Below are 13,716 nucleotides of genomic sequence, written 5' to 3' on the forward strand. Positions count from 1 at the left end.
GTGTCTGTTTGGTACCAAATGATTCTGTAATCAATGTACTATTAAAATGTATAATCGATGAATTTTTGGCCCGTCTTTAAATATTAGAAATCGATACTTTTTTACCGCTGATCCCATGCGACGCATCCTTAATATATGTATAGCAAATGAAAAAGTTTGTACGCTGTTGTCTGCTTGGTACCAAATGATTCTGTAATAAATGTACTACTAAAATGTATAATCGATGAATTTTTGGCTCGTCTTAAAATATTGGAAATCGATACTTTTTACCGCTGACCCTATGCGACGCAACATTATTTTAAGTATATCAAGTTAAAAAATTTGTACGCTGGTGTCTGTTTGGTACCAAAAGATTCTGTAATCAATGTACTATTTAAATGTATAATCGATGAATTTTTGGCTCGTCTTAAAATATTAGAAATTGATACTTTTTTGACGCGGACCCTGTGCGACGCATCCTTAATTTATGTTTATCGTATTAAAAAATTTGTACGCTGGTGTCTGTTTGGTACCAAAAGATTCTGTAATCAATGTACTATTAAAATGTATAATCGATGAATTTTTGGCTCGTCTTTAAATATTAGAAATCGATACTTTTTTACCGCTGATCCCATGCGACGCAATCTTATTTTATGTATATCAAGTTAAAAAATTTGTACGCTGTTGTCTGTTTGGTACCAAATGATTCTGTAATCAATGTACTATTAAAATGTATAATCGATGAAATTTTGGCTCGTCTTTAAATATTAGAAATCGATACTTTTTTACCGCTGATCCCATGCGACGCAATCTTATTTTATGTATATCAAGTTAAAAAATTTGTACGCTGTTGTCTGTTTGGTACCAAATGATTCTGTAATCAATGTACTATTAAAATGTAAATCGATGAATTTTTGGCTCGTCTTAAAATATTAGAAATTGATACTTTTTTGACGCGGACCCTGTGCGACGCAATCTTATTTTATGTATATCAAGTTAAAAAATTTGTACGCTGTTGTCTGGTTGGTACCAAAAGATTCTGTAATCAATGTACTATTAAAATGTATAATCGATGAATTTTTGGCTCGTCTTAAAATATTGGAAATCGATACTTTTTACCGCTGACCCTGTGCGACGAATCCTTATTTTATGTTTATCGTATTAAAAAATTTGTACGCTGTTGTCTGCTTGATACCAAAAGATTCTGTAATCAATGTACTATTAAAATGTATAATCGATGAATTTTTGGCTCGTCTTTAAATATTAGAAATCGATACTTTTTTACCGCTGATCCCATGCGACGCAATCTTATTTTATGTATATCAAGTTAAAAAATTTGTACGCTGTTGTCTGTTTGGTACCAAATGATTCTGTAATCAATGTACTATTAAAATGTATAATCGATGAAATTTTGGCTCGTCTTTAAATATTAGAAATCGATACTTTTTTACCGCTGATCCCATGCGACGCAATCTTATTTTATGTATATCAAGTTAAAAAATTTGTACGCTGTTGTCTGTTTGGTACCAAATGATTCTGTAATCAATGTACTATTAAAATGTATAATCGATGAATTTTTGGCTCGTCTTAAAATATTGGAAATCGATACTTTTTACAGCTGACCCTATGCGACGCAACCATATTTTATGTTTATCGTATTAAAAAATTTGTACGCTGGTGTCTGCATGGTACCAAAAGATTCTGTAATCAATGTACTATTAAATGTATAATCGATGAATTTTTGGCTCGTCTTAAAATATTAGAAATTGAAACTTTTTTGACGCGGACCCTGTGCGACGCATCCTTAATTTATGTTTATCGTATTAAAAAATTTGTACGCTGGTGTCTGTTTGGTACCAAAAGATTCTGTAATCAATGTACTATTAAAATGTATAATCGATGAATTTTTGGCTCGTCTTGAAATATTAGAAAACGATACTTCTTTACCGCTGACCCTATGCGACGCAACCTTAATTTATGTATATCAAGTTAAAAAATTTGTACGCTGGTGTCTGTTTGGTACCAAATGATTCTGTAATCAATGTACTATTAAAATGTATAATCGATGAATTTTTGGCCCGTCTTTAAATATTAGAAATCGATACTTTTTTACCGCTGATCCCATGCGACGCATCCTTAATATATGTATAGCAAATGAAAAAGTTTGTACGCTGTTGTCTGCTTGGTACCAAATGATTCTGTAATAAATGTACTACTAAAATGTATAATCGATGAATTTTTGGCTCGTCTTAAAATATTGGAAATCGATACTTTTTACCGCTGACCCTATGCGACGCAACATTATTTTAAGTATATCAAGTTAAAAAATTTGTACGCTGGTGTCTGTTTGGTACCAAAAGATTCTGTAAGCAATGTACTATTTAAATGTATAATCGATGAATTTTTGGCTCGTCTTAAAATATTAGAAATCGATACTTTTTTGACGCGGACCCTGTGCGACGCATCCTTATTTTATATTTACCGTATTAAAAAATTTGTACGCTGGTGTCTGTTTGGTACCAAATGATTCTGTAATCAATGTACTATTAAAATGTATAATCGATGAATTTTTGGCTCGTCTTTAAATATTAGAAATCGATACTTTTTTACCGCTGATCCCATGCGACGCATCCTTAATATATGTATAGCAAATGAAAAAGTTTGTACGCTGTTGTCTGCTCGGTACCAAATGATTCTGTAATAAATGTACTACTAAAATGTATAATCGATGAATTTTTGGCTCGTCTTAAAATATTAGAAATTGATACTTTTTTACCGCTGACCCTATGCGACGCAAAATTATTTTATGTTTATCGTATTAAAAAATTTGTACGCTGGTGTCTGCATGGTACCAAAAGATTCTGTAATCAATGTACTATTAAAATGTATAATCGATGAATTTTTGGCTCGTCTTAAAATATTGGAAATCGATACTTTTTACCGCTGATCCTGTGCGACGCATACTTATTTTATGTTTATCGTATTAAAAAATTTGTACGCTGGTGTCTGTTTGGTACCAAATGATTCTGTAATCAAAGTACTATTAAAATGTATAATCGATGAATTTTTGGCTCGTCTTTAAATATTAGAAATCGATACTTTTTTGACGCGGAACCTGTGCGACGCATACTTATTTTATGTATAGCAAATGAAAAAGTTTGTACGCTGTTGTCTGCTTGGTACCAAATGATTCTGTAATAAATGTACTATTAAAATGTATAATCGATGAATTTTTGGCTCGTCTCAAAATATTAAAAATCGATACTTTTTTGACGCGGACCCTGTGCGACGCATCCTTATTTTCTTTTTATCGTATTAAAAAATTTGTACGCTGTTGTCTGCTTGGTACCAAAAGATTCTGTAATCAATGTACTATTTAAATGTATAATCGATGAATTTTTGGCTCGTCTTAAAATATTAGAAATCGATACTTTTTTGACGCGGACCCTGTGCGACGCATCCTTATTTTATGTTTATCGTATTAAAAAATTTGTACGCTGTTGTCTGCTTGGTACCAAAAGATTCTGTAATCAATGTACTATTTAAATGTATAATCGATGAATTTTTGGCTCGTCTTAAAATATTGGAAATCGATACTTTTTACCGCTGACCCTGTGCGACGCATCCTTATTTTATGTTTATCGTATTAAAAAATTTGTACGCTGTTATCTGCTTGGTACCAAAAGATTCTGTAATCAATGTACTATTAAAATGTATAATCGATGAATTTTTGGCTCGTCTTTAAATATTGGAAATCGATACTTTTTACCGCTGACCCTGTGCGACGCATACTTATTTTATGTTTATCGTATTAAAAAATTTGTACGCTGGTGTCTGTTTGGTACCAAATGATTCTGTAATCAATGTACTATTAAAATGTATAATCGATGAATTTTTGGCTCGTCTTTAAATATTAGAAATCAATACTTTTTTACCGCTGATCCCATGCGACGCATCCTTAATTTATGTATAGCAAATGAAAAAGTTTGTACGCTGTTGTCTGCTTGGTAACAAATGATTCTGTAATAAATGTACTATTAAAATGTATAATCGATGAATTTTTGGCTCGTCTTAAAATATTAGAAATTGATACTTTTTTACCGCTGACCCTATGCGACGCAACATTATTTTATGTTTATCGTATTAAAAAATTTGTACGCTGGTGTCTGCATGGTACCAAAAGATTCTGTAATCAATGTACTATTAAAATGTATAATCGATGAATTTTTGGCTCGTCTTAAAATATTGGAAATCGATACTTTTTACCGCTGACCCTATGCGACGCAACATTATTTTAAGTATATCAAGTTAAAAAATTTGTACGCTGGTGTCTGTTTGGTACCAAAAGATTCTGTAATCAATGTACTATTAAAATGTATAATCGATGAATTTTTGGCTCGTCTCAAAATATTAGAAATCGATACTTTTTTGACGCGGACCCTGTGCGACGCCTCCTTATCTTATGTTTATCGTATTAAAAAATTTGTACGCTGTTGTCTGCTTGGTACCAACAGATTCTGTAATCAATGTACTATTAAAATGTATAATCGATGAATTTGTGGCTCGTCTTAAAATATTGGAAATCGATACTTTTTACCGCTGACCCTGTGCGACGCATCCTTATTTTATGTTTATCGTATTAAAAAATTTGTACGCTGTTGTCTGCTTGGTACCAAAAGATTCTGTAATCAATGTACTATTAAAATGTATAATCGATGAATTTTTGGCTCGTCTTAAAATATTAGAAATTGATACTTTTTTGACGCGGACCCTGTGCGACGCATCCTTATTTTATGTATAGCAAATGAAAAAGTTTGTACGCTGGTGTCTGTTTGGTACCAAATGATTCTGTAATCAATGTACTATTAAAATGTATAATCGATGAATTTTTGGCTCGTCTTTAAATATTAGAAATCGATACTTTTTTACCGCTGATCCCATGCGACGCAATCTTATTTTATGTATATCAAGTTAAAAAATTTGTACGCTGTTGTCTGTTTGGTACCAAATGATTCTGTAATCAATGTACTATTAAAATGTATAATCGATGAAATTTTGGCTCGTCTTTAAATATTAGAAATCGATACTTTTTTACCGCTGATCCCATGCGACGCAATCTTATTTTATGTATATCAAGTTAAAAAATTTGTACGCTGTTGTCTGTTTGGTACCAAATGATTCTGTAATCAATGTACTACTAAAATGTAGAATCGATGAATTTTTTGCTCGTCTTAAAATATTGGAAATCGATACTTTTTACCGCTGATCCCGTGCGACGCATACTTATTTTATGTTTATCGTATTAAAAAATTTGTACGCTGGTGTCTGTTTGGTACCAAATGATTCTGTAATCAAAGTACTATTAAAATGTATAATCGATGAATTTTTGGCTCGTCTTTAAATATTAGAAATCGATACTTTTTTGACGCGGACACTGTGCGACGCATACTTATTTTATGTATAGCAAATGAAAAAGTTTGTACGCTGTTGTCTGCTTGGTACCAAATGATTCTGTAATAAATGTACTATTAAAATGTATAATCGATGAATTTTTGGCTCGTCTTTAAATATTAGAAAACGATACTTTTTTATCGCTGACCCCATGCGACGCAACCTTAATTTATGTATATCAAGTTAAAAAATTTGTACGCTGGTGTCTGTTTGGTACCAAATGATTCTGTAATCAATGTACTATTAAAATGTATAATCGATGAATTTTTGGCTCGTCTTTAAATATTAGAAATCGATACTTTTTTACCGCTGATCCCATGCGACGCAATCTTATTTTATGTATATCAAGTTAAAAAATTTGTACGCTGTTGTCTGTTTGGTACCAAATGATTCTGTAATCAATGTACTATTAAAATGTATAATCGATGAAATTTTGGCTCGTCTTTAAATATTAGAAATCGATACTTTTTTACCGCTGATCCCATGCGACGCAATCTTATTTTATGTATATCAAGTTAAAAAATTTGTACGCTGTTGTCTGTTTGGTACCAAATGATTCTGTAATCAATGTACTATTAAAATGTATAATCGATGAATTTTTGGCTCGTCTTAAAATATTGGAAATCGATACTTTTTACAGCTGACCCTATGCGACGCAACCATATTTTATGTTTATCGTATTAAAAAATTTGTACGCTGGTGTCTGCATGGTACCAAAAGATTCTGTAATCAATGTACTATTAAATGTATAATCGATGAATTTTTGGCTCGTCTTAAAATATTAGAAATTGATACTTTTTTGACGCGGACCCTGTGCGACGCATCCTTAATTTATGTTTATCGTATTAAAAAATTTGTACGCTGGTGTCTGTTTGGTACCAAAAGATTCTGTAATCAATGTACTATTAAAATGTATAATCGATGAATTTTTGGCTCGTCTTTAAATATTAGAAAACGATACTTCTTTACCGCTGACCCTATGCGACGCAACCTTAATTTATGTATATCAAGTTAAAAAATTTGTACGCTGGTGTCTGTTTGGTACCAAAAGATTCTGTAATCAATGTACTATTAAAATGTATAATCGATGAATTTTTGGCTCGTCTTAAAATATTAGAAATTGATACTTTTTTGAAGCGGACCCTATGCGACGCATCCTTATTTTATGTATAGCAAATGAAAAAGTTTGTACGCTGGTGTCTGTTTGGTATCAAATGATTCTGTAATCAATGTACTATTAAAATGTATAATCGATGAATTTTTGGCTCGTCTTTAAATATTAGAAATCGATACTTTCTTACCGCTGATCCCATGCGACGCAATCTTATTTTATGTATATCAAGTTAAAAAATTTGTACGCTGGTGTCTGTTTGGTACCAAAAGATTCTGTAATCAATGTACTATTAAAATGTATAATGGATGAATTTTTGGCTCGTCTTAACATATTAGAAATCGATACATTTTTACCGCTGATCCCATGCAACGCAATCTTATTTTATGTATATCAAGTTTAAAAATTTGTACGCTGTTGTCTGGTTGGTACCAAAAGATTCTGTAATCAATGTACTATTAAAATGTATACTCGATGAATTTTTGGCTCGTCTTAAAATATTGGAAATCGATACTATTTTGACGCGGACCCTGTGCGACGCATACTTATTTTAAGTTTATCGTATTAAAAATTTGTACGCTGGTGTCTGTTTGGTACCAAATGATTCTGTAATCAATGTACTATTAAAATGTAAATCGATGAATTTTTGGCTCGTCTTAAAATATTAGAAATTGATACTTTTTTGACGCGGACCCTGTGCGACGCATCCTTAATTTATGTTTATCAAGTTAAAAAATTTGTACGCTGTTGTCTGGTTGGTACCAAAAGATTCTGTAATCAATGTACTATTAAAATGTATAATCGATGAATTTTTGGCTCGTCTTAAAATATTGGAAATCGATACTTTTTACCGCTGACCCTGTGCGACGCATACTTATTTTATGTTTATCGTATTAAAAAATTTGTACGCTGGTGTCTGCATGGTACCAAAAGATTCTGTAATCAATGTACTATTAAAATGTATACTCGATGAATTTTTGGCTCGTCTTAAAATATTAGAAATCGATACTTTTTTGACGCGGACCCTGTGCGACGCATACTTATTTTATGTTTATCGTATTAAAAAATTTGTACGCTGGTGTCTGTTTGGTACCAAATGATTCTGTAATCAATGTACTATTAAAATGTATAATCGATGAATTTTTGGCTCGTCTTTAAATATTAGAAATCAATACTTTTTTACCGCTGATCCCATGCGACGCATCCTTAATTTATGTATAGCAAATGAAAAAGTTTGTACGCTGTTGTCTGCTTGGTAACAAATGATTCTGTAATAAATCTACTATTAAAATGTATAATCGATGAATTTTTGGCTCGTCTTAAAATATTAGAAATTGATACTTTTTTACCGCTGACCCTATGCGACGTAACATTATTTTATGTTTATCGTATTAAAAAATTTGTACGCTGGTGTCTGCATGGTACCAAAAGATTCTGTAATCAATGTACTATTAAAATGTATAATCGATGAATTTTTGGCTCGTCTTAAAATATTGGAAATCGATACTTTTTACCGCTGACCCTATGCGACGCAACATTATTTTAAGTATATCAAGTTAAAAAATTTGTACGCTGGTGTCTGTTTGGTACCAAAAGATTCTGTAATCAATGTACTATTAAAATGTATAATCGATGAATTTTTGGCTCGTCTCAAAATATTAGAAATCGATACTTTTTTGACGCGGACCCTGTGCGACGCCTCCTTATCTTATGTTTATCGTATTAAAAAATTTGTGCGCTGTTGTCTGCTTGGTACCAACAGATTCTGTAATCAATGTACTATTAAAATGTATAATCGATGAATTTGTGGCTCGTCTTAAAATATTGGAAATCGATACTTTTTACCGCTGACCCTGTGCGACGCATCCTTATTTTATGTTTATCGTATTAAAAAATTTGTACGCTGTTGTCTGCTTGGTACCAAAAGATTCTGTAATCAATGTACTATTAAAATGTATAATCGATGAATTTTTGGCTCGTCTTAAAATATTGGAAATCGATACTTTTTACCGCTGACCCTATGCGACGCAACATTATTTTAAGTATATCAAGTTAAAAAATTTGTACGCTGGTGTCTGTTTGGTACCAAAAGATTCTGTAATCAATGTACTATTAAAATGTATAATCGATGAATTTTTGGCTCGTCTCAAAATATTAGAAATCGATACTTTTTTGACGCGGACCCTGTGCGACGCCTCCTTATCTTATGTTTATCGTATTAAAAAATTTGTACGCTGTTGTCTGCTTGGTACCAACAGATTCTGTAATCAATGTACTATTAAAATGTATAATCGATGAATTTGTGGCTCGTCTTAAAATATTGGAAATCGATACTTTTTACCGCTGACCCTGTGCGACGCATCCTTATTTTATGTTTATCGTATTAAAAAATTTGTACGCTGTTGTCTGCTTGGTACCAAAAGATTCTGTAATCAATGTACTATTAAAATGTATAATCGATGAATTTTTGGCTCGTCTTAAAATATTAGAAATTGATACTTTTTTGACGCGGACCCTGTGCGACGCATCCTTATTTTATGTATAGCAAATGAAAAAGTTTGTACGCTGGTGTCTGTTTGGTACCAAATGATTCTGTAATCAATGTACTATTAAAATGTATAATCGATGAATTTTTGGCTCGTCTTTAAATATTAGAAAACGATACTTCTTTACCGCTGACCCCATGCGACGCAACCTTAATTTATGTATATCAAGTTAAAAAATTTGTACGCTGGTGTCTGTTTGGTACCAAAAGATTCTGTAATCAATGTACTATTAAAATGTATAATCGATGAATTTTTGGCTCGTCTTAAAATATTAGAAATTGATACTTTTTTGACGCGGACCCTATGCGACGCATCCTTATTTTATGTATAGCAAATGAAAAAGTTTGTACGCTGGTGTCTGTTTGGTATCAAATGATTCTGTAATCAATGTACTATTAAAATGTATAATCGATGAATTTTTGGCTCGTCTTTAAATATTAGAAATCGATACTTTTTTACCGCTGATCCCATGCGACGCAATCTTATTTTATGTATATCAAGTTAAAAAATTTGTACGCTGGTGTCTGTTTGGTACCAAAAGATTCTGTAATCAATGTACTATTAAAATGTATAATCGATGAATTTTTGGCTCGTCTTAACATATTAGAAATCGATACATTTTTACCGCTGATCCCATGCAACGCAATCTTATTTTATGTATATCAAGTTTAAAAATTTGTACGCTGTTGTCTGGTTGGTACCAAAAGATTCTGTAATCAATGTACTATTAAAATGTATACTCGATGAATTTTTGGCTCGTCTTAAAATATTGGAAATCGATACTATTTTGACGCGGACCCTGTGCGACGCATACTTATTTTAAGTTTATCGTATTAAAAATTTGTACGCTGGTGTCTGTTTGGTACCAAATGATTCTGTAATCAATGTACTATTAAAATGTAAATCGATGAATTTTTGGCTCGTCTTAAAATATTAGAAATTGATACTTTTTTGACGCGGACCCTGTGCGACGCAATCTTATTTTATGTATATCAAGTTAAAAAATTTGTACGCTGTTGTCTGGTTGGTACCAAAAGATTCTGTAATCAATGTACTATTAAAATGTATAATCGATGAATTTTTGGCTCGTCTTAAAATATTGGAAATCGATACTTTTTACCGCTGACCCTGTGCGACGCATACTTATTTTATGTTTATCGTATTAAAAAATTTGTACGCTGGTGTCTGCATGGTACCAAAAGATTCTGTAATCAATGTACTATTAAAATGTATAATCGATGAATTTTTGGCTCGTCTTAAAATATTGGAAATCGATACTTTTTACCGTTGACCCTATGCGACGCAACATTATTTTAAGTATATCAAGTTAAAAAATTTGTACGCTGGTGTCTGTTTGGTACCAAAAGATTCTGTAATCAATGTACTATTAAAATGTATAATCGATGAATTTTTGGCTCGTCTCAAAATATTAGAAATCGATACTTTTTTGACGCGGACCCTGTGCGACGCATCCTTATCTTATGTTTATCGTATTAAAAAATTTGTACGCTGTTGTCTGCTTGGTACCAAAAGATTCTGTAATCAATGTACTATTAAAATGTATAATCGATGAATTTTTGGCTCGTCTTAAAATATTGGAAATCGATACTTTTTACCGCTGACCTTGTGCGACGATTCCTATTTTATGTTTATCGTATTAAAAAATTTGTACGCTGTTGTCTGCTTGGTACCAAAAGATTCTGTAATCAATGTACTATTAAAATGTATAATCGATGAATTTGTGGCTCGTCTTAAAATATTGGAAATCGATACTTTTTACCGCTGACCCTGTGCGACGCATCCTTATTTTATGTTTATCGTATTAAAAAATTTGTACGCTGTTGTCTGCTTGGTACCAAAAGATTCTGTAATCAATGTACTATTAAAATGTATAATCGATGAATTTTTGGCTCGTCTTAAAATATTAGAAATTGATACTTTTTTGACGCGGACCCTGTGCGACGCATCCTTATTTTATGTATAGCAAATGAAAAAGTTTGTACGCTGGTGTCTGTTTGGTACCAAATGATTCTGTAATCAATGTACTATTAAAATGTATAATCGATGAATTTTTGGCTCGTCTTTAAATATTAGAAATCGATACTTTTTTACCGCTGATCCCATGCGACGCAATCTTATTTTATGTATATCAAGTTAAAAAATTTGTACGCTTCTGTCTGGTTGGTACCAAAAGATTCTGTAATCAATGTACTATTAAAATGTATAATCGATGAATTTTTGGCTCGTCTTAAAATATTAGAAAACGATACTTTTTTACCGCTGACCCCATGCGAAAGTAGCTAATTTCTATGAAAAAATATTAATAAATACTTTCGTCTATAAAATCATATCTCGACGTTATGATTATCTCTATTCACAAAAGATTCTTATAGATAATTCTATTTTGTTCGCACTTCTGTTTTAGATTTAAATACTGAATTTTTATGTATTGCATAATTAATTAATATATATTTTTCTATGCCTTGATTGCAATACATGCCTGAGAATATGTCAATTAATTATGCAATGCATAAATATTTATTATTTATATCTTTAACAGAGAATTAAAAAAAATAGAATTTTCTACAAGAATCTTTCGATCAAAATATCTGCATTTCTATTAGATTCGTTCGTCTGTACATACACACAGATCCATCGCGCTGCACGTTTCGCGCGAAACTGACCGCAAGACTCTGTGCAGCGGTATCGCCAAACACAGCCTATACGTCTACCACGCTGCGCGCCTCGCGCGAGACTGACGATCAGTCTCGCAATCACAATGTCTCGAGAATCAGTCTCGCGCGAGATGCGCAGCGTGAAGGATGTGTAGGGTGTCGGGTGCGCTTGGCGATACCGCTGCTCAGAGTCTTGCGGTCAGTCTCGCGCGAGACTGCAGTGTGTTGGATGTGTGTGTACAGACGCATGAATCTGATAGAAGCATAGATATTTTGTTCGAAAGATTCTTGTATATAATTCTATTTTTTTGGTTTTCTGTTAAAGATTTAAGTAATGAATATTTATGCATTGCATAATTAATTCACATATTTTTATGCATGCATTGCAATCAATACATAAAGGAGTATATATTAATTAATTATGCAATGCATAAAAATTCAGTATTTAAATCTAAAACAAGTGCGAACAAAAAAAATAGAATTTTCTGTAAGACTGTTTTGATAATCGAGATAATCACAACGTCGAGACTAATTACGATTTTATGGACAAGAAGATTTATTATTATTTTTTTATAGAAATTAGCTACTTTAAACTCGGTTATTATTTTTGACAGTTATCAGCTGATTTCTGTCAAAAAGTATTAATCGAGGATAAAGTATTATCAACATTACTACTTTAATTTTTATAACGTATTATTACTCTGAAATTTAATTAGCAAATGAATGCTTTAGTAATATTTTTTGACAGAAATCAGCTGATTTAAGCGCCAATTTGTTAATTAAGTTTTTAAATAATATATTTTAAAAATTAAAATAATAATTTGTTTAAAATAATATGTTATGGTATTTTAAACTCGATTAATATTTTTTGACAGTTATCAGTTGATTCTGTCAAAAAAATATTATTATTTTAATAATTATTTTTTAAAATATGAAATCAAAGAATGGCGCGCGCGTAGCGCGCGCTTGTGTTGTTCTAGTATTTATATAAAAAAAATGTTGCCTGCTTATCCTCATTTTTTTTTCTTATGTGCAACCTATCATTGCATCATTAATATGCATCTATTATTCCTTTTTTCTCGTAATGATAAACACATATGTGAGAAAAGTATATCATGTTATTAAATTTTTAATTTTTATAATGGCCTCTTTCAGTTGAAAATTTAAACTTGCAAAACTGTGGAGCAAGTTTAAAAAATATTTTTACAAAAAAATATAAAAATTATTATATAATATACGTAATACATATAATTCATATGATTCATAAATATGGCAAAGAAATTATTCTTTTCAACATTTTCCGTGATTAAACTGAATATCAGCGAAGAAGATTTCGACACCGAATGCAAGTCATTTGATGCGCCGATGCGCACTTTCGAATACAGTGGCAGTGGCTTTCGAATTAAGGGTCCCTATGGAACGAAACCTTAAACTCACACTTCCCCGATCTTCGTGCAATATTTTAAGCTTCGCGCGTTCCTGCCCGCGACATCGGGAATCGTAATCCCGTGACCCCGTCGACACGTGGAAATAAATCGCGCGTCGAGTCACGAAGAAAATTCGTGGAGGATCTCTCTCTCTCGAAGAAGAAGAAGAAGAAGAAAAAGAAGAACGACAGAACGAAGAAACGTACTCCTGTCGGCGGATCGAGGACGACGCCGAGCGCTGCGCATTTAATCGCTCCGCTTCGTAATTAATTGGGCCCGGTAACGAGCTGCGTGCGCGGAGATCTACGGGGAGATCGTCGGTAGGATTGCAAACATTTATCATCTATTAATTAAGCGATTAGTCCGCGGCGTCGCTAACGAAGGAAACCTAGCGCAGAGACGGAATCTCTTCGGCGCCATCGGGCAATTTCTGCTAATCAGACTTAAACCCGCTGCAATTCTTCGTACATAATTTCAAAATGTTAATAGATTTAATAATCATGCGTTATTGATCCCTGAGAGAAATG

At 32.3% G+C, this 13,716-nt stretch overlaps 1 protein-coding gene across 1 annotated transcript in view; it reads right to left on the reverse strand.

The window, feature by feature from the left end:
• LOC145939729 (uncharacterized) overlaps positions 1 to 13,716 on the reverse strand; it is a 471,008-nt gene that overhangs the window by 158,285 nt on the left and 299,007 nt on the right. The gene's annotated exons all lie outside the window — the stretch shown is intronic.

Source organism: Prenolepis imparis, unplaced genomic scaffold, assembly GCF_030444845.1.
Source record: "Prenolepis imparis isolate NDT839.2.m4 unplaced genomic scaffold, iyPreImpa1.0 SCAF_8, whole genome shotgun sequence".
In the NCBI taxonomy this organism is placed as follows: Eukaryota; Metazoa; Arthropoda; class Insecta; order Hymenoptera; family Formicidae; genus Prenolepis; species Prenolepis imparis.